The sequence below is a fragment of the Spermophilus citellus genome (genome assembly GCF_964194105.1).
Source record: "Spermophilus citellus genome assembly, chromosome: 13".
NCBI lineage: Eukaryota > Metazoa > Chordata > Mammalia > Rodentia > Sciuridae > Spermophilus > Spermophilus citellus.
In genome coordinates, this window is record NC_138193.1 from 97,704,309 (window position 1) to 97,729,613 (window position 25,305).

The 25,305-nt window shown below is 35.4% G+C and overlaps 1 protein-coding gene across 7 annotated transcripts in view; it reads right to left on the bottom strand.

The window, feature by feature from the left end:
* NCOA1 (nuclear receptor coactivator 1) overlaps positions 1–25,305 on the bottom strand; it is a 257,026-nt gene that overhangs the window by 182,607 nt on the left and 49,114 nt on the right. For 5 of the 7 annotated variants that reach the window (XM_081265100.1, XM_081265097.1, XM_081265099.1 and 2 more), the window contains exon 2: positions 10,586–10,721. The exons of 1 other annotated variant lie outside the window; for it this stretch is intronic. The gene's annotated coding sequence lies outside the window, so the exon portion shown is untranslated. Of the gene's footprint in view, positions 1–10,585; positions 10,722–14,193; positions 14,254–25,305 lie in introns of all 7 variants that reach the window. One more of the 7 variants, XM_081265098.1, reaches the window with a different exon arrangement.

The window sequence follows — 25,305 nt, forward strand, 5'->3', positions numbered from 1 at the left end:
TTTATAATCACTTCAACATCTAGGCATTCCCTGGCAGTTTTTCAGAGGTTTTGCTTTCATAGTATTTTACCACTCATTCATTTCTGAGATTTAACCATCAAGATAGATATTTAAGATCATACACATTATTTTTATGTGTTCATTTTAACAATGTAAAGCAAAGTGAAAACATTTGTTCTTGGGAGATAATGTCAGAAATAGGTTTGTATGCTTGTCTCCAAATGGGTTCATCTTTCCCATCTAACTCATTTATTATACTGGAGCATAGGGAGGTAGAAAGATAAAATTCTAACAGTTGTTGAGAAAAATGATACTGTCTCAAAGTAGGGTAATTTGTTTTAGCCCCAACATACAACATGAAAGAAAACTGCCTCTTGTTTTAAGTGAACTGGGTCACAAACTGCACTTCCTAATATGCTTCCACAAGCATTCTTCACATATTTTGTTGAGGGATAATTAAGAGACTATAACCTTCGAGTGCAGTAAAAAAAAAAGGACAGCATTAAGTTGTAAAGTCAGGTAAGATTGACTGAGTCTCTGCAACAGTATTTTTAGCTATGTGGCCACAGTAGAGTCAATCAGTCTTTCTGAGTTTTAGATATGTAAAAGAAGAAAATAGCTCTAACTTGATAAGAATTAAAATGAATGTGTCAATATTTAAATAAAACACACACTGAAAATGGCACAATAAGGTTATATAACATATAAAATAATTTTTGCAATGCTGATTTTTCATATGTTTGATATGCCTTTAAGGATTCATATATATATGTATATACAGATAGACATTTTCTGCATGGTGCCAACATATGGTATCAATGTCATCAACATCTAAAAGTAAAGATTTTACATATAAAAAATTTTAACTCCTTGGCCAGCAAACAAGACAAGCAAAATAATAAAAGGTATAAGGATTAGAAGATAGGGATTATAAATAAAAGTTATTGTCAAGCACAGTGGTGCATGCCCGTAACCCCAGCAATTCGGGAGGCTGAGGCAGGAGGACTGCAAGCTCATGTCTCAAAATAAAAAGGAGCTAATGACATAGCTCAGTGTACCCATAGGTTCAATGCACAGCACCACAGAAAATTAAAGATAAATAAAAAGTTGTAAAAAGAGATACAAAAACTAGCAAAGCATAGACTGTAGGGGTCAGAGAGCCTGGATACCAGTCCCAGCTCTATCACATACCAGCTAAGTAACTTTTGGCAAGTTAATATCTACTCCATCAGAGTTCTTCTGAGGATCTAATGAGTTAAAATGTATAAAGTACTTAGAATAGCACATGGTAAACTATAAGCACTATATAGTAAAATTTTCTGTTCTAGGCAATGTTTTTTCTACACTCAACAGACTCAAGAACTTAATAAGAATTCATCAGATTATTAAATAGATGTAATTCAAGTGTATTCTTATGAGCCAACCAAGAGAAAAATGTAAACATTTGGAACTTTTTCTTATGGAATTTTCCCAGGAAGCTTAGAGAAAATTATGAAGAACTATCCCTCTTCTCATCTAACACCCACAATATCAAATTCAGAAGTGTCTAACTTAAACAATGATCAACAACTTCATAGCCAATCTTCTTTAATCCTCCCTTGTATTCCAGATAATAATTAAGTAGACTTGAGGCATTTACTTGCATCCATTAATATTCATTATACCCAACATACTTAATTCTTTAACATCAAATATCCAGTCAGGGTTAAAATATCCCTGATTATGTCAGAAATGCTTACTAAAATTTGGGTCAGATTCAAGTTCAGTTTTTTTTTCAAGGCTACTTAATGGGCAGTGTTTGAACTTTCACCAAAGGAAATCTAATGTCTGGATATTTGTCATCCTGTAATGCTAGCAGCCACTAAATGACCATTGCACAGGTCCAGGAAAAGTGATGATGATCTACTCTATCATTTCTTCTTCATTTATTAACTAGAATGTTTCTAAGAAATTTAAAAAAAAAAACTTTCTCTCCTCCATTATTTGACTACCTTGAAGTACAGCTGGTTCCCAAACATACTCCAAAGTAAGCCAATGAGTTTTAAAAAATAAATATTGTCATTACAAAGCCAGGCTCAGTGGTGCAAGACCATAATCCCAGCAATTCAGGAGGCTGAGGCAGGAGGATTGCAAGATTGAGGGCAGCCTCAGCAACTTAGTAAGGCCTCAAGAAACTCAGCAAGCCCCTGTCTAAAATAAATAAATAAATAAATAAATAAATAAATAAATAAATAAATAAATAAATAAATAAATATAAATAAAGGGCTGGGGATATAGCTCAGTGGTGATATGGCCCTGAGTTTAACCCCCTGTACCAAAAGGAAAAAAAAAAAAGTATCAATATGAGCTGGCCATGGTGCTATAATCCCAGCAACTCAGGAGGATAAATCAGGAGAACTGCAAAGTTTGAGACCAGCCCCAGTAACTGAGCAAAACTCTCAGCAACTTAGTGACATCTTTCTCAAAATAAAAAGTAAACAGGACTGGGGATGCAGCACAGTGGTAAAGTACCTTGGGTTCAATCCCTAGTACCAAAAAATTAATAAAGTATTGTGATGTGATTCATTATATTATAGTTATGTTTAGTGATACTCAAGTTGTCTCATCTTTGGCCACTCAGAGCCATCCAATCATGCATCTGAGTCATGCCACAGCCCTATTACTGTTTGATAACTTTACTGAAAGATCTATAAGTCCCCAGGTTTGGAATCAGATCAAACCATAAACCAATCTTCATATTCAGCTGGTTTCTTTCTTATTCTTTATTTCTATTAAATTTTAAATTCCAAAATATAAATTAAAACTTTGTAGTCTAGATGTTATGATGGAACATGAATCCAGAAATTATAACAAGATTTCTCTCTGAAGTCTTCTTTCAGCATTCCATTGAAAGTGGGGAGTGGGAGGGGAAACGCATATCCTACTCAAAACTGAAAGTTAAATTCTTTAACTTGAGAGACTTGGGGAGGGGGGTGAAGATTCCTAATCTACTCTCTGCTTGCTTTTTGGTTCCTGAAAATATTTCTTTGTGTTACATTTCAAAATTTTGATTTTTTTTTGGGGGGGGTGGAGGTATTGGGGATTGAACACAGGGGTACTAAACCACTAAGCCACATCCCCAGCCCTATTTTGTGTTTTATTTACAGTCAGGGTCCCACTACTGAGTTGCTTAGTGCCTCCCTTTTGCTGAGGCTGGCTTTGAACTTGTGATCCTCCCGCCTCAGCCTCCCAAGCTGCTGGGTTACAGGTGTACATGACCATGCCCAGCAAAATTTGGATATAATTTTTAAATATGCACAAAAAATCATTTTTCTGTGATAACTTAATAAAATTATGAAGTGTGGGCAAATGATTAAATTCTTAGATTGAACTATTTTATACCATAAATCAGACTTTAGCAAATTCCTCATATCTCATCCTAAACTAAAACTCATGATACTGTGACTTGAAATGAAAAGTTCAGACTACTTAAAATATTGTTATGCCCCTTGAAATAATATAAATGACATTAATAGTAATAAATATTTATTTTGTTTTACAAAAAAACCCAACTAACCAACAATGCAAACACTTCCCCTACACAGCTAACACACATTACTATGGAAAAGCAGAACACTATCATTGCTAATCATTTCTTCACAAAACTCTGAAAAGATGTGGGTTATGCAGCCCAAAATCACTTATATTCACAATTTTTACTCTTTTCTCCAATACTAAATCATGATCAAAAGTCAGACTACTGAATGGCATTTCTTCTCTCTGAAAAAAAGTAAGATATAAATTGATAGCCTGGTGTCAAAAAGAGCCTGTACACCTCAAACCGTTGGTGCTTTGATCAGAAGGAACCAATGACACTCTGCCAAGCTATAATTGTTCAGAAAAAATAAAAAATAACCAACCACCAACTAGAAAACAATATAAAAACAAAAAAACATTTATGCTATAGTGGTTTTTCAGTGATAAACAATAACACAACCTACATGGAGTGCTGGTATGTTCTCAGTACATCAGTGCTTTACTTCAGCTGAAAAACAAAATATCCACTAGCATACGCATGACAATTGCTTTTCCAGATGGTATGCCTTTGATAAGGGATTTTTGCCAAAAGCTCTTTTTACTTTCTCTCCAAGCATAATATTTGTCATTAACTTTGAAACTGGTTTTACAAGCTTCTCAGTAGCAGTGTGAGCTGACCTGTTTTTGCTGAGAAGGAAACCTCTGAATGATACTTCCTTACTATTTTCTCCTCTGTCTTTAGCCATAACATTCAAGAATTTCACACCAAAAAGCATTAATGTGTATTGTTTTCTATCACTGTTTCATTTTTCATCATAATGCTAAACACTAGTTATTATAAAAGAAAAAACTAAGAAATACAAATTCAATTCTCTCAAGATAGCACTAAGTAGAAGTAAAGCTTGCACTCTTTCCATCATATCACAAAGAAAACTATAGCAAAGGGATACCCATTTCCTAAATAAAACTTGCTGAAACTTGTGTTCAAATATTTTATCAAATCCACACAAAATATTTTTAAAGGCTGACAACATGAACTATAATACAGGATAAAGAAACTTTCACGTATTCTAGGGCATTAACTCATCCTCTCAAATACTGATTTGTGTGGGGAGCCATTCTGACACGTGATTGGGTGACTCCCTTTAAGGGCCTGAGGCACTCTGGCTGTGTCAGAGCTTTCCCGACCCTTTCCTGATGAGAGAGCCCATCCGTGTGGGGGTGTGCATGACCACTGACCCCGGAGACCCAATCACTGACCCTGACCTTGGAGTGCAGCCCCCCCTCAACCTTCATTGGATGGAATTCTCCCCTGAATCTCTTGTTCCCCAAATAAAAGGCTACTCCCAGGCATGTTCGCTCTCTCTCTCTCTCTCCTGCTAGCCCAGAGTAATCCTCGCTGCCCTGCTGGGCAGCTGGAGGCCAGAACCAGGGAGGTGAGCCATCTCAGACCTAGCAATATAAATAAGGTAACTGGTTTGTGTGTTTTATTTTGATCTCTTCTAACTAACTTTATGCCTAGAACCTCATTAATGAAACCACTGCGCAGGCCGCGTGGTAGAGATTTGTTTTATTCTAATCCTCCAAAAACAACAAAATTCCTTATATCTTTTTTTAAAATTTATTTTTATTTTATTTTATTTTATTTATTTATTTATTTATTTATTTATTTATTTATTAGTTGTTCAAAACATTACAAAGCTCTTGACACATCATATTTCATACATTTGATTCAGGCAGATTATGAACTTCCATTTTTACCCCGTATACATATTGCAGATTCACACCAGTTCCACATCTACTTTTTTACATATTGCCATACTAGTGTCTGTTGTATTCTGCTGCCCTTCCTATCCTCTACTATCTCCCCCTCCCATTCCCTCCCGTCTTCTCTCTCTATCCCATCTACTGTAATTCATTTCTCCCTCTTGTTTTCCCCCCCTTTCCCCTCACTTCCTCTTATATGTAATTTTGTATAACAATGAGGGTCTCCTTCCTTTACCATGCAATTTCCCTTCTCTCTCTCTTTCCCTCCCCCCTCTCGACCCTGTTTAATGGTGATCTTCTTCTCATGCTCTTCCTCCCTATTCTGTTCTTAGTTGCTCTCCTTATATCAAAGATGACATTTGGCATTTGTTTTTTAGGGATTGGCTAGCTTCACTTAGCATAATCTGCTCTAGTGCCATCCATTTCCCTGCAAATTCCATGATTTTGTCATTTTTTAGTGCAGAGTAATACTCCATTGTGTATAAATGCCACATTTTTTTTTATCCATTCATCTATTGAAAGGCATCTAGGTTGGTTCCACAGTCTAGCTATTGTGAATTGTGCTGCTATGAACATCGATATAGCAGTATCCCTATAGTAGGCTCTTTTAAGGTCTTCAGGGAATAGTCCGAGAAGGGCAATAGCTGGGTCAAATGGTGGTTCCATTCCCAGCTTTCCCAGGAATCTCCATACTGCTTTCCAAATTGGCTGCACCAATTTGCAGTCCCACCAGCAATGTACAAGTGTACCTTTTTCCCCACATCCTCACCAGTACTTGTTGTTGTTTGACTTCATAATGGTTGCCAATCTTACTGGAGTGAGATGGTATCTTAGGGTGGTTTTGATTTGCATTTCTCTGACTGCTAGAGATGGTGAGCATTTTTTCATGTACTTGTTGATTGATTGTATGTCCTCCTCTGAGAAGTGTCTGTTCAGGTCCTTGGCCCATTTGTTGATTGGGTTATTTGTTATCTTATTGTTTAATTTTTTGAGTTCTTTGTATACTCTGGATATTAGGGCTCTATCTGAAGTGTGAGGAGTAAAGATTTGTTCCCAGGATGTAGGCTCCCTATTTACCTCTCTTATTGTTTCTCTTGCTGAGAAAAAACTCTGTAGTTTAAGTAAGTCCCATTTGTTGATTCTTGTTATTAACTCTTGTGCTATGGGTGTCCTATTAAGGAATTTGGAGCCTGACCCCACAATATGTAGATCGGAGCCAACTTTTTCTTCTATCAGACGCAGAGTCTCTGATTTGATATCAAGCTCCTTGATCCATTTTGAGTTAACTTTTGTGCATGGCGAGAGAAGGGGATTCAGTTTCATTTTGTTGCATATGGATTTCCAGTTTTCCCAGCACCATTTGTTGAAGATGCTATCCTTCCTCCATTGAATGCTTTTATTTTAGCCCCTTAATCAAATATAAGATAGTTGTAACTTTGTGGATTAGTCTCTGTGTCCTCTATCCTGTACCATTGGTCCACCCGCCTGTTTTGGTACCAGTACCATGCTGTTTTTGTTACTATTGCTCTGTAGTATAGTTTGAAATCTGGTATCGCTATGCCGCCTGATTCACACTTCCTGCTTAGAGTTGCTTTTGCTATTCTGGGTCTTTTATTTTTCCATACGAATTTCATGATTGCTTTATCTATTTCTACAAGAAATGCCATTGGGATTTTGATTGGCATTGCATTAAACCTACAGAGAACTTTTGGTAATATCGCCATTTTGATGATGTTAGTTCTGCCTATCCATGAACAGGGTATATTTTTCCAACTTCTAAGATCTTCTTCTATTTCTCTCTTTAGAAAACTACAGACCAACATCTCTAATGAACCTAGGTGCAAAAAAACCTCAATAAAATTCTGGCGAATCGGATACAAAAACACATCAAAAAAATTGTGCACCATGATCAAGTAGGATTCATCCCTGGGATACAAGGATGGTTCAATATACGGAAATCAATAAATGTTATTCACCACATCAACAGACTTAAAGATAAGAACCATATGATCATCTTGATAGACGCTGAAAAAGCATTCGACAAAGTACAGCATCCCTTTATGTTCAAAACATTAGAAAAACTAGGGATAACAGGAACTTACCTCAACATTATAAAAGCTATCTATGCTAAGCCTCAGGCTAGCATCATTTTGAATGGAGAAAAATTGAAGGCATTCCCTCTAAAATCTGGAACAAGACAGGGATGCCCTCTATCACCACTTCTATTCAACATAGTTCTCGAAACACTGGCCAGAGCAATTAGACGAAAGAAATTAAAGGCATAAAAATAGGAAAAGAAGAACTTAAATTATCACTATTTGTGGACGACATGATTCTATACCTAGAAGACCCAAAAGGGTCTACAAAGAAACTACTAGAACTAATAAATGAATTCAGCAAAGTGGCAGGATATAAAATCAACATGCATAAATCAAAGGCATTTCTGTATATCAGCGACAAATCTTCTGAAACAGAAATGAGGAAAAACACCCCATTCACAATATCCTCAAAAAAAATAAAATACTTGGGAATCAACCTAACAAAAGAAGTGAAAGATTTATACAATGAAAACTACAGAACCCTAAAGAGAAAATTCCTTATATCTTAAATAAATAATCTCAAAATCTAAACTCATCTCAAAAAAATCTCAAGAAAATATATTGTACAAATGTATTACGTAAAGTTTTCCAAGTACAAATTGTGACATTTTCAATTTTCTTAATTTTAAAAAAGGAAAGCAACATATATGTATGGGGATATCACTCGGTAAAAGCTTAGAAAAGAATAAGGAGAATAAGAAATTGATGAATTAAAAATGTCTGCGGCACAGTACTTGCCTTGCACGTGTGAGGCACTGGACTCAATCCTCAGCACCACATAAAAGTAAATAAATAAAAAATAAAGGTATTATGTCCATCTACTACTAAAAAAATATTTTTTAAAAAAATGCCTGCCTTAAGAATTTAAGTCGGCTCAGGAGGCTGAGGCATGAGGATTTCGAGTTCAAAGCCAGCCTCAACAAAAGCAAGGCACTAAACAACTCAGTGAGACCTTATCTCTAAAAAAACACAAAATAGGGCTGGGGATGTGGCTCAGCGGTCAAGTGCTCCTGAGTTCAATCCCCAGTAGCCCCCCACCAACAAATAAAAAGAATTTAAGTAACCTAATTTAGGATACATTACACTGTTATAAGTAAAACCACAAATGGTTAACAACCACAACCATTTATTCAGCAAATTCAATTGGTCAGAATCCCTATTTCCTAATCTTTACCTTTTTTTAAGGCTTGAATATAGTGTTTAACTATATTACTTAGAAAGAGAATCTAAATTATGATTTTATGTGCTCCTTTTATGACTGCACATAAGTGTTTTCAAATGGGTGTATTTAGTCTCTCTAGTTCCAGAGCAAACATTCTGAGTAAAAGAAGTCTTCAACTTCATTCATAATGAAGTTATAAAATAATTTATATCCTTCCAGAAATCTAGAATCATTGTTTGCAAAATTTAGGCATTCTATTTATGTTCTTAAATAAAAGAAAGAAGGAATGACATATCTTAAATAAGTAAACTGGTTCTGGTAATAAGACAAATTGTTTTTAATCATCATTACTACTTGTTTCAAAATGACACCCCCCCCCAAAAAAAAAACCCTAGAAAAGTGCAATACATCTACTAGCTGCCAGAGAAAATTTCAAAACTTGTCATCAGAGCAACCTAGCTCTGTTCATTTGTTACCTGATACAAGATAACTTTCTTCTACACAAATCCTGGTGGCACATGCCGGTAATCCCAGCTCAGGAGGCTAAGGCAGGAGGATCGTGAATTCAAAGCCACCCTCAGCAACATAGCAAGGCACCTAGCAACTCAGTGAAAATCTGTCTCTAAATAAAGAAAAAAAAAAAAAAAGCTGGGGGAGTGCCTCAATGGGTACGGGTCCCTGAGTTCAGTCATCAAAAAAAAAAAAAAAAAAGCACCATCACCTTCTAGGAGGCGATCCATTTATTTTAACTAAGGCAGTCCTTAGGATTTACATTACATGAACTCCTATTAATTTGGAATTTATTGCTTTAGATATTTTCCTCTCAAAACAGAACAAAATGTCTAATGAGATATGAACTTACAAAACTCTCTAAACATATACAGAGAAACCAACCAACTTTGACCTGCCCCCAATCTATTTTCCATCTGTTTTACCCATGTGGAAAAATACAGTGAAAACAAAAATGATTTTGCTTTTAAGTAAAATACCTCAACTACCCTGTTTGGAATTTATGTGTCAGAAAAATAAGAGAATTATTTTATTTTATGTTGACACTACATTTTCTTTTTGTTTCCAGATGTTTTATGTAGTGTTTAAAGTAGAGATCCACCCCTTTTTGGAAAAGTCACTTAACTGTTTATGTATCTTGCTTTTCTGGTCCAAGTGAAATTAATCCATCATATCCCAAAGGTTCTATAGGGATGGCTTATGGGAATTAACAGGGACACTTCTTGGTGAATGGAAAACCCTAACAATGAATGTTTAGGGAAAAAAAGGGAGAAATGTATCAAACAAAACTAAAAGACAGGACAGGTGTTGTGACTCAGTGTAGAGCACCTGCTAGCACATGTGAGGCATTGGGTTCAATCCTCAGCACAACATTAAAAAAAAAAAAAAAAAGAATGAATGACACTAAAACTAAAGGTTAAACTAAGGTCCCTGATAATATGTAGGCAGAATGTCAAAATGCTGAATTCTGCTGCTTATCTCAGGGTCATAACATGAATAAAATAAGTATTAAATTGAGATTTGTTAATTACGATTTTTCCAGTGTAATTTACTGAGTCTTAATCTTTACCCAATACATTTCTTATAACTGACATACTTCCTAATAATAAGGAATTTCGCTCTTTAAAATCTGGATGTTTGGCCACGTGCGGTGGTGCATGCCTATAATCCCAGTGGCTCAGGAGGCTGAGGCAGGAGGAATCTGAGTTCAAAGCCAGCCTCAGCAATGGAGAGGCACTAAGCAACTCAGTGAGACCCTGTCTCTAAATAAATAACAAAATAGGGCTGGGGATGTGGCTCAGTGGTTGAGTGTCTCTGAGTTCAATCCCTGGTACAAAAAATAAAAAATAAAAATAAATAAAATCTGGATGTTTTCTCCTTTGCAGGGAGGGCATGGGAAGAGATGAACTCTTCTCTAGCTAGCCACTGTAACATACAAGAACTTTTAAACTTGCAAAAACAATATACAGAAACCAACATTATAAAATGACTGGCAAGGAGTCAAATAAAATTAAAATTGTACCTCAAATACCTTAGAATAAGCAGAAATTCTAAATGTTGGTGCCTTCATTTGGAAGCAAAGTTTCCTAGTGCATGATCTTGTCTGATGGTCCTTGATTTTATCATCAGAGTCAGTTCCAGTTACATTTCCATTAGCATGGATAGATCTACATTAAGAAAAAGAAGACACATTTAGGCCACTGAAATCATTACAGATTTTAGATACTGTGACACATCACTGTTCCCTGCAAACATACAAAGAGTATCACATAGATGCTTGAGTTAATTAAGAAATGCCAATTTCTAGTCTTATCATTACTACAGGTGACAAAAATGCTAATTAAAAACTAAAAATATTAATAGACAAATAAAGTTGACAAGAGATGGAGACTGGCTTTGAAGGGAGGAAGGAAGGAAGGAAGGAAGGAAGAAAAAAATTTAGATCCCCAAAGAAGGTATGTAGCAAATTGGAGTATATCAAGGAGCTCGTAACTATGAATCTTACTCATCAGAGCTGCTGAAGTCACCCCAGAAGAAGTGGCCTCAGTATCTATTCTAATTACTTTTAAAAGTTGCCCTTTTATTTATTTCTTTATTTGAAGCCAGATTCATAAAAACCTTGTCTTTTGCAATTTTCTATGTATTCTTGTTAGCAAATTCTGGCTCATGTAAAATAAAGGAATCTCACACACACAGTTTTTATTTCAAAGGTCATCATTTTTTAATCAGTTCTGAAATATTGTACAAATTTTCCTGTTATCTTTCAGTGTCCATATAGTAATGTTTATTCTTTTTAATTTTTTTGAATACATAAATTCCTGATTGAAAAATCAAGATGGTATAAAAAGGAACATATATCTGAGAAGTCTCATTGCCTTCACAAGTAACCCACTTTGCCCCTGCTTACTGTAGATTACCACTTTAGTTTCTTGTATGTATATCCTTCTAGCAATTGTTTATGCAAATATACTTAAGTGAAAACATAGTCTTATTCTTCCTGCCTTTTTAAACAGTTTTTCTACATTACTATTTTTTTTACCCAGTTATCCTAGATAATTTTCCATGTCAGGGTATGTTTCTTCATTGTTTTATAGTTCTATATTTCACTGTATAATTATGCCAGTTTGTATAAATAATCTTATTTTCTAAAATTATATTCTATGAATTTTTTTATTCTATGAATTTAAAATCTTGTTTCTGAAAATAATTTAGTTCAAGAGTAACAAATATATAAACCAAACAGCACAGAGACCTATGGTGTGATTTCACAAATTTTTTATTTTATTATTAATAGACAAATGGGATTACATCAAATTTAAAAGCTTCTTCTCAGCAAAAGAAACAAAAAGAGTGAAGAGAAAACCCAAAAAATAGGAGAAAATATTTGCCACTCTAACATATAAAAGGTTAATATCCGACAAGAGGTTAATACCCAGAACTCAAAAAGCTCAATTACAAAGCAAAGCAAAACAACCTAATTTAAAAAAAGGCAACAGACCTAAATAGACATTCCTCAAAAGAAGAGACGCAAACACCCAACTATATGAGAAAATGTTCAACATATCTAATAAGAGGGAAATGCAAAACCATAATGTGCTATCATTTCACTTCAATAAAAATAGCTATTATGGGGGGGGGGGCTGGGAGGCTGGGGTTGTGGCTCAGCGGAAGAGCCCTTGCCTAGCACGCATGAGGCCCTGGGTTCAATCCTCAGCACCACATAAAAATAAATAAATAAAATAAAAAGTATTGCGTCCAACTACAACTAAAAAATATGTATTAAAAAAAGAATAGCTATTATCAAAAAGAGAAAAGATAAGTGCTGGCAATCATGCAGAAAAACCAGGAACATTTACACACTGCCAGTGGTCAGAGGGATGTAAATTAGTATAACCACTATAGGAAACAGTATTCAGCTTCCTCAAAAACATTAAAAACAGAACTACCATGTGATTCAACAATCCTACTTCTGGGTATATATATATATATATCCAAAGAAAATGCAATCAGTATATCAAAGAAATATCTGCACTCCCATGTTTACTGCAGCCAATGGAAACAACTGAAGTACCCATCAACTGATGAATGAATAAAGGTAATGTGGTAGATATACGAACATCATTATATTAATTACAATAAGCATGATCTTATTTATATGTGGAATATAAAAAGGTTGATCTCATAGAAGTTAGGAATAAAATTGTGGTTTCCAGAAGCTGGGGAAAATAGAGGAGAGGGAGGGATATGAAGAGATTGATCAATAGGTGCTAAGTTATAGTTATAAGAATGAAGTTCTAGTGTTTCCTGCATGGTAGGATGGTTATTGATAACATTAATGTATTTTTTATTTCAAGCTTAATCTATGATTCTACTTAAAACCTATCAACTCTCCAGTTGTAAAACTCTAAAAATAGAAGGACAGTTCTCAGGGTGATGAGCCTCAAAATCTAAAAACTGCCCAGCTTCACTGAGTGTCAATTTGAAAAGGTCCCACAAAACATAACACATTGAACATGAGACACAAGTATAGAAATGTTCCATTCTACTTAGTAGAATCAAAAAAGGTTTCATGGGCTGGAGGTGTGGCTCAGTGGTAGAGCGCTTGCCTAGCACATGTGAGGCCCCGAGTTTAATCCTCAGCACCACATTAAAAAATAAATGAATAAAATAAAGCTATTAAAAAAAAAGTTACCTCATTTAAAAAAAAAGTTTCATGTAGCCCCTTGGGTTCAATCTTAAATGAGAATATACTCAAGAGGCAGATGAAGGAGATGGAAAAACACAAACATAAGTTTGCAACAGCATAGCTTGTCAAGAACTCTAAGTAGTTTCACTTTTGCTTAGAATGCAAAAATTCACAAAAGAATGTTATTCCCACTCTAACAAGGAAGAAAAAAGAAAAGGATGTGTGTGTTTGTGTGTGTTTGTGTGTGTTTGTGTGTGTGTGTGTGTGAGTGTACACACACACTCACATACATAAAAGTCAAAACTTCTTTTGGTCTAACAAAAAATTGAGGTTATAAGGTAACCAAGTAAAGATAATTCTTTCTTTTCTTTTTAAAGAGAGAGGTAGAGAGAGAGAGAATTTTTAATATTTATTTTTTAGTTCTCGGCGGGCACAACATCTTGTTTGTATGTGGTGCTGAGGATCGAACCTGGGCCGCACACATGCCAGGCAAGCGCGCTACCGCTTGAGCCACATCCCCAGCCCTAAAGATAATTCTTACCAAAGAAATCTTATAAGATTCCAAGTGAATGTTATTCCTACCCTTGGAAAGATAAGCTCCTCCAAGGAAAAGACAGTACACACAAACTTTCACTTTAGGCAAGTCACAGAAAAAGTAGTGGCTGACATGTATAAGAAGAAATTGGTTACCAACTTCAACAAATTCTTAAAGATCAAGTGTAAACTAGTGTGTCCATTTGGAATAGCTAAGGACCCCAGGCACAAGGAAATTTCCACTAAATTGGAAGATCCTCCGCTTGCCTCAACTGAGTGCTCACACAAGAGATTAGAAGTAGGACAGGAAGTGAGAGTCCTAGTCCTGCATCTTTAGGGCAATTGCACAGGAGGAACCTAGGTTAGGCCGAAATAAAAAGGCCCCTCAAGTAAGTAGGGAAAAATCAGAAAACTCTCACCTCAAGCTCCAGACAAAATCCACTGCTTCAGCAAATAACAGGAGCAAAATGCCTCTGCTTCTGGGAAAGGGAGGAAAAGGAGTATAGAAAAACACTCAGCAATGAGACATGGCAAAAGGGAGGGGAAGAGGAAAAGGAACTGGGTAAAGGATCCTGTACCAATCCCAAGGAAATACCTATCATGGATAGGAGAGGGGAAGGATATTTCTCTCCACAACCAACCACAAGTACAAAGCAGAGACTGACTGCTACAAGGGAGAGAGGGCATGAATGCTGAAAAAGGCCAAACACCAATGCCCAGAACCAAAATGACTATCACCCTGCCCCAAGCAACAGCGTATCACTGGGAGAACAATGACAGCACAAAGAAAAGTCCCTCTGTGGTACAAAACATAGAAAAATATCCTCTAGTACCGCAAGGGAATGACAACCAACTGGAGAAATTTGAGTCCAATGGTCCTGTGTAATGATGATAAAACCCACAAACTCAGCTCAGCCCCTGATACACCTGACTCGACCTCCAACACACATAGCCTGACAGAAGCAGCAGAAGAGAGTCACCTTAGTCCTCTGTACAAGACCACAAGCAGTAAATCAAAAATTATGAGGCATGCACAAAAGAACAAGAAAAAACAACCCTCTGCCAAAAGAAAAAGCAATCAATAGAATCCGAAATGATTCAGTTGTTGAAATGACGACAGATTTTAAAATAACTAAAAATAATAATATGTTTAAAAATCTGTAGAAAAGGCAGACCTGCAGAAACTAGAAATTCTAAAGGAAGTTCCTTATGCAGGAACATAAATACCAAGTATATATTTGCATCTGCAAAAAATAAATGAGGAGCACTGGAAAGAGAAGGTAAATATAAAATTTTTTTTTTATTTTGTTCACTTTAGGTTATTTGTAAACTAAGCAAAATGGTAATGAACTATGGAGTTAAAAAGGTACAGAGAAATAAAATGTGTGACACATCATTAAAATGGGGGATTTAAAATTGAATTACACTGTCATGCAGTTTGTTTTGTTTTATGGTATTGGGGATTGAACCCAGGCCTTGTGCATCCAAGGCAAGCACCTACCAACTGAGCTATATCACCAGCTCTGTCATAAGGTGATATATTAAGTGGCATAATATTATTAAAGAAAGAATGTGGATAATTTAAAGATGTATCTTTTAAACCCAGAATACTGGTTCTCAATCAAGGAGAATACTCCTCCTCTTCCTCCTCCTCCTTCTCTACCACCACCACCCTCACCACCAACACCCCCCCCCACACACACACACACACACACACACGAGAACTTTTAGCAAACTGTGGAGACATTTTTTGGTTGTCAGAACTGACAGTGGGATGTGGCTGCTACTCTCATCCACCTGGTTGAAGCCAAGAATGAATCTTACGATGTATACAAGAGGCATCTTCCCAACAACAAAGTGTTTTTTGCCCAAAGTATCGAAAGTGCCCAGCTTGTAAAACCATGACCTAGATGGAGCAACAACTAAAAATACATGCATCTAATAAGCCAAGAGATAAAACAGAATCATGAAAAATGATTAATTCAACAGAAGTCAAGAAAAGAAAAAGATAAAGATTTGAAAGGTAGAAACACTACCAAGATGATAGACTTAAATCCAAACTTACCAATGATTACACAGAAACTATCTAAACACCTTAATTAAAAGGCTAGCTTAGGGCTGCGGCTGTTACTTAGTAGTACAGTGCTTGCCTAGCACATGTGAGGTACTGGGTTCAATCCTCAGCACCACCCAAAAAGATAAATAAATAAAATAAAGGTATTGTGTCCACCTACAACTAGAAATTTAAAAAGCCTAGATTATCAGATCAAATTTAAAAAACAAGATACAGCTACATCCTGTTCACATAAAATCTACTTTAAATACAAAGGCCTAGAAAAGTTAAAAGATGGGAAGAATTAATCAACAGAACAAAAAAAGAAAGAAAGAAAATCCCTATAAGATATAGAAGACTTGAAAACACTATCAATTGACTTGACCAAATTCCCCATTTGTAAAACATTCTACACAACAAGGATAGAAAACACATTTTTTCAAAGGCACACAGAACATTTACCAAGTCAACCCATATTCTAGACCATAAAACAAACCCGAAGATTTTTTTAATTTTTTACCAATTTTTTTTATTTATACATGACAACAGAATGCATTACAATTCATATTACACATAGAGAGCACATTTTTTCATATCTCTGGTTGTATACAAAGTATATTCATACCAATCCGTGCCTTCATACATGTACTTTGGACATTTAGTGATGTCCCTAATGTTCCACCATCATTTCTAACCCCATGCTCCTTCCCTTCCCCTCCCACCCTTCTGCCCTATCTAGAGTTCGTCTATTCCTCCCATGCTCCCCCTCCCTACCCCACTATGAATCAGCCTCCTTATATCAGAGAAAACATTTGGTATTTGGGTTTTTGGGGATTGGCTAACTTCACTTAGCATTATCTTCTCTAACTCCATCCATTTACCTGCAAATGCCATGATTTTATTCTCTTTTATTGCTGAGTAATATTCCATTGTGTATATATGTCACATTTTTTTAAATCCATTCATCTGCTGAAGGGCATCTAAGTAGGTTCTATAGTTTAGCTATTGCGAATTGTGCTGCTATAAACATTGATGTGACTGTGTCCCTATAGTATGCTGTTTTTAAGTTCTTTAGGTATAGACAAAGGAGAGGGATAGCCAGGTCAAATGGTGGTTCCATTCCCAATTTTCGAATGAATCTCCATACTGCTTTCCATACTGGCTGCACCAATTTGCAGTCCCACCAGCAGGGTATAAGTGTACCTTTTTCCCCACATCCTCACCAACACTTATTGTTGTTTGTATTCTTGATAGCTGCCATATGACTGGAGTGAGATGAAATCTTAGATTAGTTTTGATTTGCATTTCTCTAATTGCTAGCTAGCAATGATGACCATTTTTTTAAAATATTTGATTGATAGATCGTATATCATCTTCTGAGAAGTGTCTGTTCAGTTCCTCAGCCCATTATTGACTGGGTTATTTGTTTTTTTGTTGTTGTTATTGTTGTTTTTGGTGTTTGGCTTTTTGAATTCTTTATATACCCTAGAGATTAATGCTCTGCCTGATGTGTGAGGGGTAAAAATTTGCTCCCAAAGATATAGGTTCTCTATTCTCCTCACAGATTGTTTCTTTTGCTGAGAAGAACCTTTCTAGTTTGAATTCATCCATTTATTGATTCTTGATTTTAATTCTTGTGCTACAGGAGTCTTATTAAGGAAGTTGGGACCTAATCCCACATGCTAAAGATATTTAAAACAATGTATTTTTAAATAATCAAGTAATGTGTTTTCTCTAACTGAAACAGAATTAAATTAGAATCAACAACTAAAAGGTAGATTAAAAATTACCAAACAGTTGGAAATGAAACACTATACTTCCAAATAACCCATGAGCCAAACGGTAAGAAAAATTAGAAAATATGTTTAAAAGAAATAAATTGAAACAGAACATATCAAAATCTGTGAAGTTAAATAGTTCTTATAAAGAAGCATGGCATTAAATTAGAAAACAAGTAGAAGCTTAAATCAATAATCTAAGCTTCGATTTTAAGGACGTACAAAAAGAAGAGCAAAATGACCAAAAGCCATTAGAAGAAAGGAATAAAACTGAATTTTTTCAAGATAGAGAAATCCATGAGACCAAAGTTGAATTCTTTAAAAAGTTCAATAAAGTTGAATAATAAACTTCTTTCCAAAAAAAAAAAGCCACCAATTACCTATACCAGAAATAAAAGGGGGATATTGACAGAAATCTTATAGACACTAGCCTCCTGTTATTCATTGGGAATATTTCAAGACTCCCCAGTGGACACCTGAAACTATAGATAGTACCAACCCCTGTATGTACTATTTTTTCAAATACATACAGACACAAATTAAAGCCTTTTCCATCTTAACTAAGTACTTATCATACAAGGTGGCAATAAGTTTTGCAGTATGAGATGTGACAGCAAAACTGGCATAGATTTCTTTCTTCAGAATTTTTCCAATAGAAGATTTATTCTTACCTAAAATCCTAACTTCAGCATATCTTTTTATTCCTTCCATATTGAGAACTTTCACCTTTTGGCTTAAAAAAACCACTTTATAGCTTCTCAGACATATCCAACTTGCCAGAATCACTATTCTTGTGTTTGGGGGCCATTATTGGTAAATAAGGATTACATGGACACAATCACTACAATACAGTGACAGGTGATCTGATAACCAAGATAGTTACTATGTAACTAACATGAGGGTAACATATACAGTACAGATAGGTTGGACAACAGGATATTGCACATCCCTAGGGGAATGGAGCAGGATGACACAAGATTTCATTATGCTACTCAGAACAGTATACTGAAAACAGTAAATTTATGAAATTTATTTTCTGGAATCTTCCATGGAACATTTTCAAACAGTGATTCACCATTTGTAACCTCTCAACCCTCAACTCTAGACCTAGATATAATAAATTAAAAAATATAAAACTTCTAGAGGAAAACATCAGGGGAGAAAAACCTTGGAACACTTAGTCCAGGTGTTGGAAAACTTACTCTCAGAAGGGCCACAAAGTAAATATTTCTATGATCTCTGTGGCAAGTATTCAACTCTGCCATTGCAGCATAAGAGAAGACACAGACAATAAGTAAAGACTTCAGCTGTGTTCACATAATGCTTTATTTACAAAAACAAGTAGTGGGCCGTATAAGGTCCTTGTTTGTCAACCTCTGGGTTAAGCAAAGGGTTTTTCGATAAGGTACAAAAACCACAAACCATAAAAGAAATAACTAATACTTTATCAAAAACAAATATCTGATAAAGAATTATACAAAAAGACTTTCCTGAATATGAAGAATTATTCAATACAATAAGAAATCAAGCAATCCAATAAAAATAATGGGCAAAATATTTGGACCCTGCAAAAATGACAACCCTAAGAAGCAGTTTATTCATACAGTACATATGTTTAATCTTTCCTACTGGTTTTTTGGCTCCTTGAAGCTGGCCCATTCCTGTGTGAATGGAGCATTTAATGTCTGCCTTATACAAAAAGACATCCAGAAAAAAAAATACAGTAGTCCCCCATAGCTACAGTTTCACTTTATATGGTCTTAGTTACCTGTAGTCAGCCACAGTCCAAAAATATCAAATGAAAAATTCCACAAATAAAAAATTCATACATTTTAAATTTCACACCATTCTGAATAGTGCAGTGAAATCTTGTGCCATCCCACTCCAAAATGAAGCAGATGATCCTCCTCAGGTTCCTTCAGAAAGTCAACAGTGGCCTAACCCTACGTCATAATGCCTACGTAATTCACTCCACTTCATCTCAACACATAGGCAAATTGTATCACCTCATATCATCACAAGAATAGTGAGTACAGTATATTTTGAGAGATCACAGAAACATTCACATAATTTTTACTACTCTATATTTTATAGTTTTTCTATTTTATTATTGTTGTTAATTTTTGGTGTATTAATCTATAAATTAAACTTTACCATAGTTGTGTAAATATGGGAAAAACATAGTAAATATAGGGTTTGGTACTATCTGCAGTTTCAGGTGGATGTTTGGGACATACTTCCTGTTGATAAGCAGTGACTATTATAAAACTATAAGAGCATTTTTTAAAAGATAATTTTAAAAGTAGATAATACATGCACTTGATACAAAAAAATAAACCTTACAAAAGAGTTACAAAAAGGGGGCTGGGACTTAGTGGTAGAGCATTTGCCTAGCATGTGTGAGGTATCAGGTTCAATCACCTGGAAACATATAAAAATAAACAAATAAAATAAAGGTACTATGTCCATCTACAACTAAAAAAATATTTTAAAAAAAAGAGTTACAATAAATAGACATTTTCCCCAATGATCCAGCTCCTTTTCCTCATTTACTTCATATTTCTAGGTATTTTATGCATATAAATGTAACTGTAGAATAAGCAACTTTACTAATACTCTAAATAATAATGTGGTTATGGTACTAATGACCTAATATAACCTATTGTTATAAATAAACACAGCCGCTTGGACAAAGAGCCACTCTGCCACCTTCCCTGCTTCTGCACTTTGTCTGTGTCTCTCTTTATTATTATTCTTTACATATAAAAGCATACAGGTTTATTTTTCAATAAAATGGCATACTATAGACAGTTTTGCATTATATTCTAATGTATCTTAGAGTTCATTTCATATCATTTCTTATAGAATTCTCATCTTTAAAACAATTTCATGATATTATATGAATACACTGTAATGTTATCAGTCTTTCACTGATAATATGGTTTCCAATATTTTGACATTTGTCAATGCTGCACCTGTGCACTCATAGAATAGAATTAGTAGATCAAAGAATATCTGAGTTTTAAGTTGTGATAGTCTTTGCTAGGCTGTGTTCCACACAGAGAGAGAGAGAGTGTGTGTGTGTGTGTGTGTGTGTGTGTGTGTGTGTGAGAGATATGAATCAGTAAACATTCCAGATCACGAAAACTAAGATGAAGCAGAAAAGTCTCACAATATAGCCCCATTTACTAGTAAAGATGTTTTGGAAGACTTTCAACTAAGCAATCCAAGAGACTTATTAATCCATGATAAATGTATAGTGAGTGAGTGACAACAAAAAGTTTTTGTAGGTTCTCCCATTATCCTAAAATCTTTTCTTATAAATTAAAGTAATATTTTTTTATCTAACAATTATACTGTCTGATTTCTGAGAGGACTTTATCTGGTTACAAGTAAAAATACAAAGCAAAGAGGATTAAACAAAACCATGGAAGTAAAATGAAAAGATCAGATACTGTGGTCAGTGGTATGGCCATACACTATCCTCCAAAGATGGCTTCCATTGATTCCTTCCTTCTCTGTGTGTACATATCAGGCCACCTACCAAGAGATAGGACATTATTTCTCAGCCCATTGAATCTTCCCTGGCCTTGCGACTTGCTCTGTCCAGCAGGATGTGTGGAAGTGATGTTCTTTAACTGCTGAGACTAACAAAACTGGCAGTTCCCCCTTGTCTCTCTTGGAGACCAGAAACCATGAAGAAATCCAAATATCCTGGTACCACATGTTGTGGATAGGCCATGCATGCATAGGCACACAGAAGTATGAGACATAGAGGGAAGCCACTGACTGACCAGTTCAGACCAGCTACCTACTGATGCCACAGAGGGCAGGAGAATCCCCTAACCAAACCCTGTCCAACCACCTGATTCACAGAATTGTAAAAATAAATCATTGTTTTAAGTCACTAAGTTTTAGGTGACAATAGGTAACTGAAATAGATACTATCAAGCTCATGATACCAGCAAACTACAAACATTGAGTCAAATTAGGATCTGTTTTTCAGGTTTTAAGTTTTCATTTCTTGATTTTAAAAAATGTAAATTTTTCATCTGAACTGCATGAACTTACACAAAGAACAATGAACTTAGTGAAACAGTTTCAAATATAATTTTAGAAAAAGTACATCATTCAAATGATACTTCTTACAGACTGATTCTATACAGACAGATGACATATCATTAAATCAGAACCAAGCTCAGGCATTTTCATGTCGGGGGAGACTAAAATGACATGATCTTGATATTTTTGTTCTCTAAATACTTACGATAAAAAACTAGATGAATGTATAATTAATATTCATTAGACTGTCTTCCTCATATCTGATGTTTTAAGTGAGCTTTTGATAGACACTAAGTAGCTATCATTTTCTGATTAAATCTAACAAGAACACATAGAATAAATATTCTATAAAGTTGGTTAAAATTAAAGCCATATATATTAGGCGCTTAAAATTCTACCTATCCCCTAAAGTTGTTCCCACTAAGACCACCAATATTCTTTAGTGCTATTTCCCATGAAAATATCATGGTCATTTGACTTACTTCATCTTAAACAGCATCTATTCTAATAGCCATTCCCTTTCAGTCCATGAATATAGCACACAAGTGGTGGGACTTACATTCTACCTCTTTGGGGAGAAAAGTATCTGTATAAATTAGTTGGGATTCTTCTACACAAGATAAAAAGTGACATCATCTATTTATAAAATAATTTGTTTTAATCCACAGATTCAGGAATCCTTAATTTTTGCTTGGGTTCCAATATAATACTATGTCATTTGTTTTGTTGCTCAAACTGTTCCAGGTTTGGTTATTGAGCACTTTTTTGGATTGGCTCCTGTATCCTTTTATCAAGCCCTTATCCCTTGGATTTTGATCATTTTCTTACTATCTCACAGTATTATGGATTCCAGGCTCATCTTGGATATTCCCTGTCCTACAATCAGCCATTTTCCAAGGAGCTTTAGTTCTTTTTACTGGAGAACAGTATTAGCAATCAAAATATGAGTGCCTGATGTACTTACACTCCTGGGTTCCACTGCTTCTATACCCTCTAACCACGGAATTGGGAAATAAATGTATGTATGCATACAGATATATCTATATTTATTTCTGTATATGTAACTACATTAAACTAAACATGAGTTCAAACTGATATCTCTAATTCTAATCCAATACCCACATAGTTTATTTTACCCTTCCCCTTGCTCAGCCATCACACTTTTCTGTTTCAAGAATTATTCTATGGGCTGGGGTTATGGATGGGTAGTAGAGCACTTGCCCAGCACATGTGAGGCACTGGGTTGGATCCTCAGCACCACAAAAATAAATAAACAAACAAATAAATAAATAAGGTTAAAAAGAAAAGGTTCTACCTTAAAAAGAAGAAGAAGAAGAATTCCAAAAGAGGATTTATCCATACTGTATTTGTGTAACTGATTTTCAGGGACTCTTAACCAAGCATTTTTAGTATGACATTGTTGTCAAGTCAGAGATACAAAAAGACACATTCCTGGACTTTGAAAGACTTGCAGTATCAAGTAGCTAAAGAGATAGAGCATTTATAAATAGATGGAGGAGCATTTATAAATGTATTACAAGAAACTTTCCAGATAAAGAAAATAGGTACTGAAAGAATGTAGCATTCGTTCAAGCCATATATTTGATTGAGTGTAAAGCAGAAGGAGGTAAAAAGTTAAAGGAAAACACCAGACAATGTTTGTGTGAAAAGTATAAGAAACTATTAGAGAAGGACAGAGGCTAGAGAAATTGTACTAACAGACACTAGTGCATTCTCTCCTCCAACCATGCTCCATCCTTATATCCCAACTACCACAGTTCTCACCCCTATGCAAACTAACGGGCCTACAGAATATGCTCTCAGTCTCCACCACCTTACCTTCCATTTATCCCTCAATGTTTTGCCATTTGGTGTTAGCCCCACACTCCATTGAAGCTATTCCTCTTTTAGTCACCTCTTAATTGCTACATCACTACTCAGCCCTTATTTACTCTTTAGTAATCTGGCGTTGGTGACCACTTCCCTACTTCTACGGTTTCCATGACATTACTCTTGGTTAACCTCCCAGTCTTCCAAACACTCTGCCCTCTCTTGCCTATGCAGGCTCCTCTTCTTCCACATACCTCTCCAATGGTAACAGTCATTTTGTTTCAGTCTAACATATTTCCTATACTACCTCACCTATGAACGTAAGATCAACTTCCATTATCACTCGTATGATCTTCAAATCTTGCTCAAGCTCAAACATTTGCATTCCAAATCCATAGATCCACAAGTCTAACAGATAATACTTTTCTGTGTGATTGATTCATAGGCACCTAAATCTCAACATGCCTGATCAGATAACAATACCCTTTCTTCCTGCAGACTGCTTTTGCTCCTGAAATTGCTACTATGGTCTTAGGCAATATTATCTCTCCAATCAATCAAGAAACCTAGGAATATTTTAGGATCCTTCTTCTCTATTCTCTTTCTCACACCAAATCTGTTTTCTTAATTGTACATTTTAAACATTTCTAGTATTTGGTTCCTCAGCTCTATACTGCTACTATCTTAGTTCAGGAACTCACTATATCATTGGATCACCCAAAAGAGCCAGTCCTTCCTGACACCAGTAATGCAGTTAAAATCCAAGCACGTTGGCACCAAAAAGATTGTTCCATTTCATCAACCAGATCTTAAATACTTATTCTGCTTTTTTTTTATTGGTTGTTCACAACATTACAAAGCTCTTGACATATCATATTTCATACATTAGAATCAAGTGGGTTATGAACTCCCATTTTTACCCCAAATACAGATTGTAGAATCACATCGGTTACACATCATATTTTTACATACTGCCATATTAGTGACTGTTGTATTCTGCTACCTTTCCTAACCTCTACTATCCCCCTTCCCCTCCCCTCCCATCTTCTCTCTCTACCCCATCTCTTATTCTGTTTTAAAACTACTTATCTATTAAGAATATAATAAATTCCCTGTTTAAAATTATCAGCTACACTTATTTCAGAATAAAAGTTCTAATAACTTTTTACTAGAACCTGAATTCTTCTGTTTGTTGATTTTCTTTTATGGTATTGGCTTTCCTGAAACATTTGGAGAGTCTTATCTTTGCACTTGGGATTCTGTTACACTCTTCTGGCTTTTGATACAACTCTCTGAGAAAGTAATAGTCATCTCACATTGCTTTCAGTAGGAGTGGAAAAGGAACAGAACATACCATCAGACAGGGTTTTCACTGCCTGATTTTCTGGGCTTAAGTACAGCCAGTTACCCTGGGTGCTTCCCAGGACAGTAAACCTAGGCTCCTGCATTCATTTCTCACATGGAAACAGACCTCTGCTTGCACCTAATTGGTGTTAGAACATATCAAGGTCAAAGCTGCCTGGTTGCTAATGAAGCAGCTACGTTAAAAAAAAATCACCCTATTCGATACTCTGGCATGTTTCTGCTTCCACTTATATCCCACCTCTGGACATATTATCCACAGAAGTGCCTGTCTGTTTTCAGAAGTTCTTCAGTTTCTTATTTACCAAGAGTTCCCCTTCTTGTATTTACACACAGCTACATTTTCCCCCTATTATATCTGTAAGTGTGGTGAACAAAAGCAAAAAAGGTAGTGAATATTCATTCAGTAGGCTTTCTTGATATTGTCCAGAATAACTTTCCTAAAT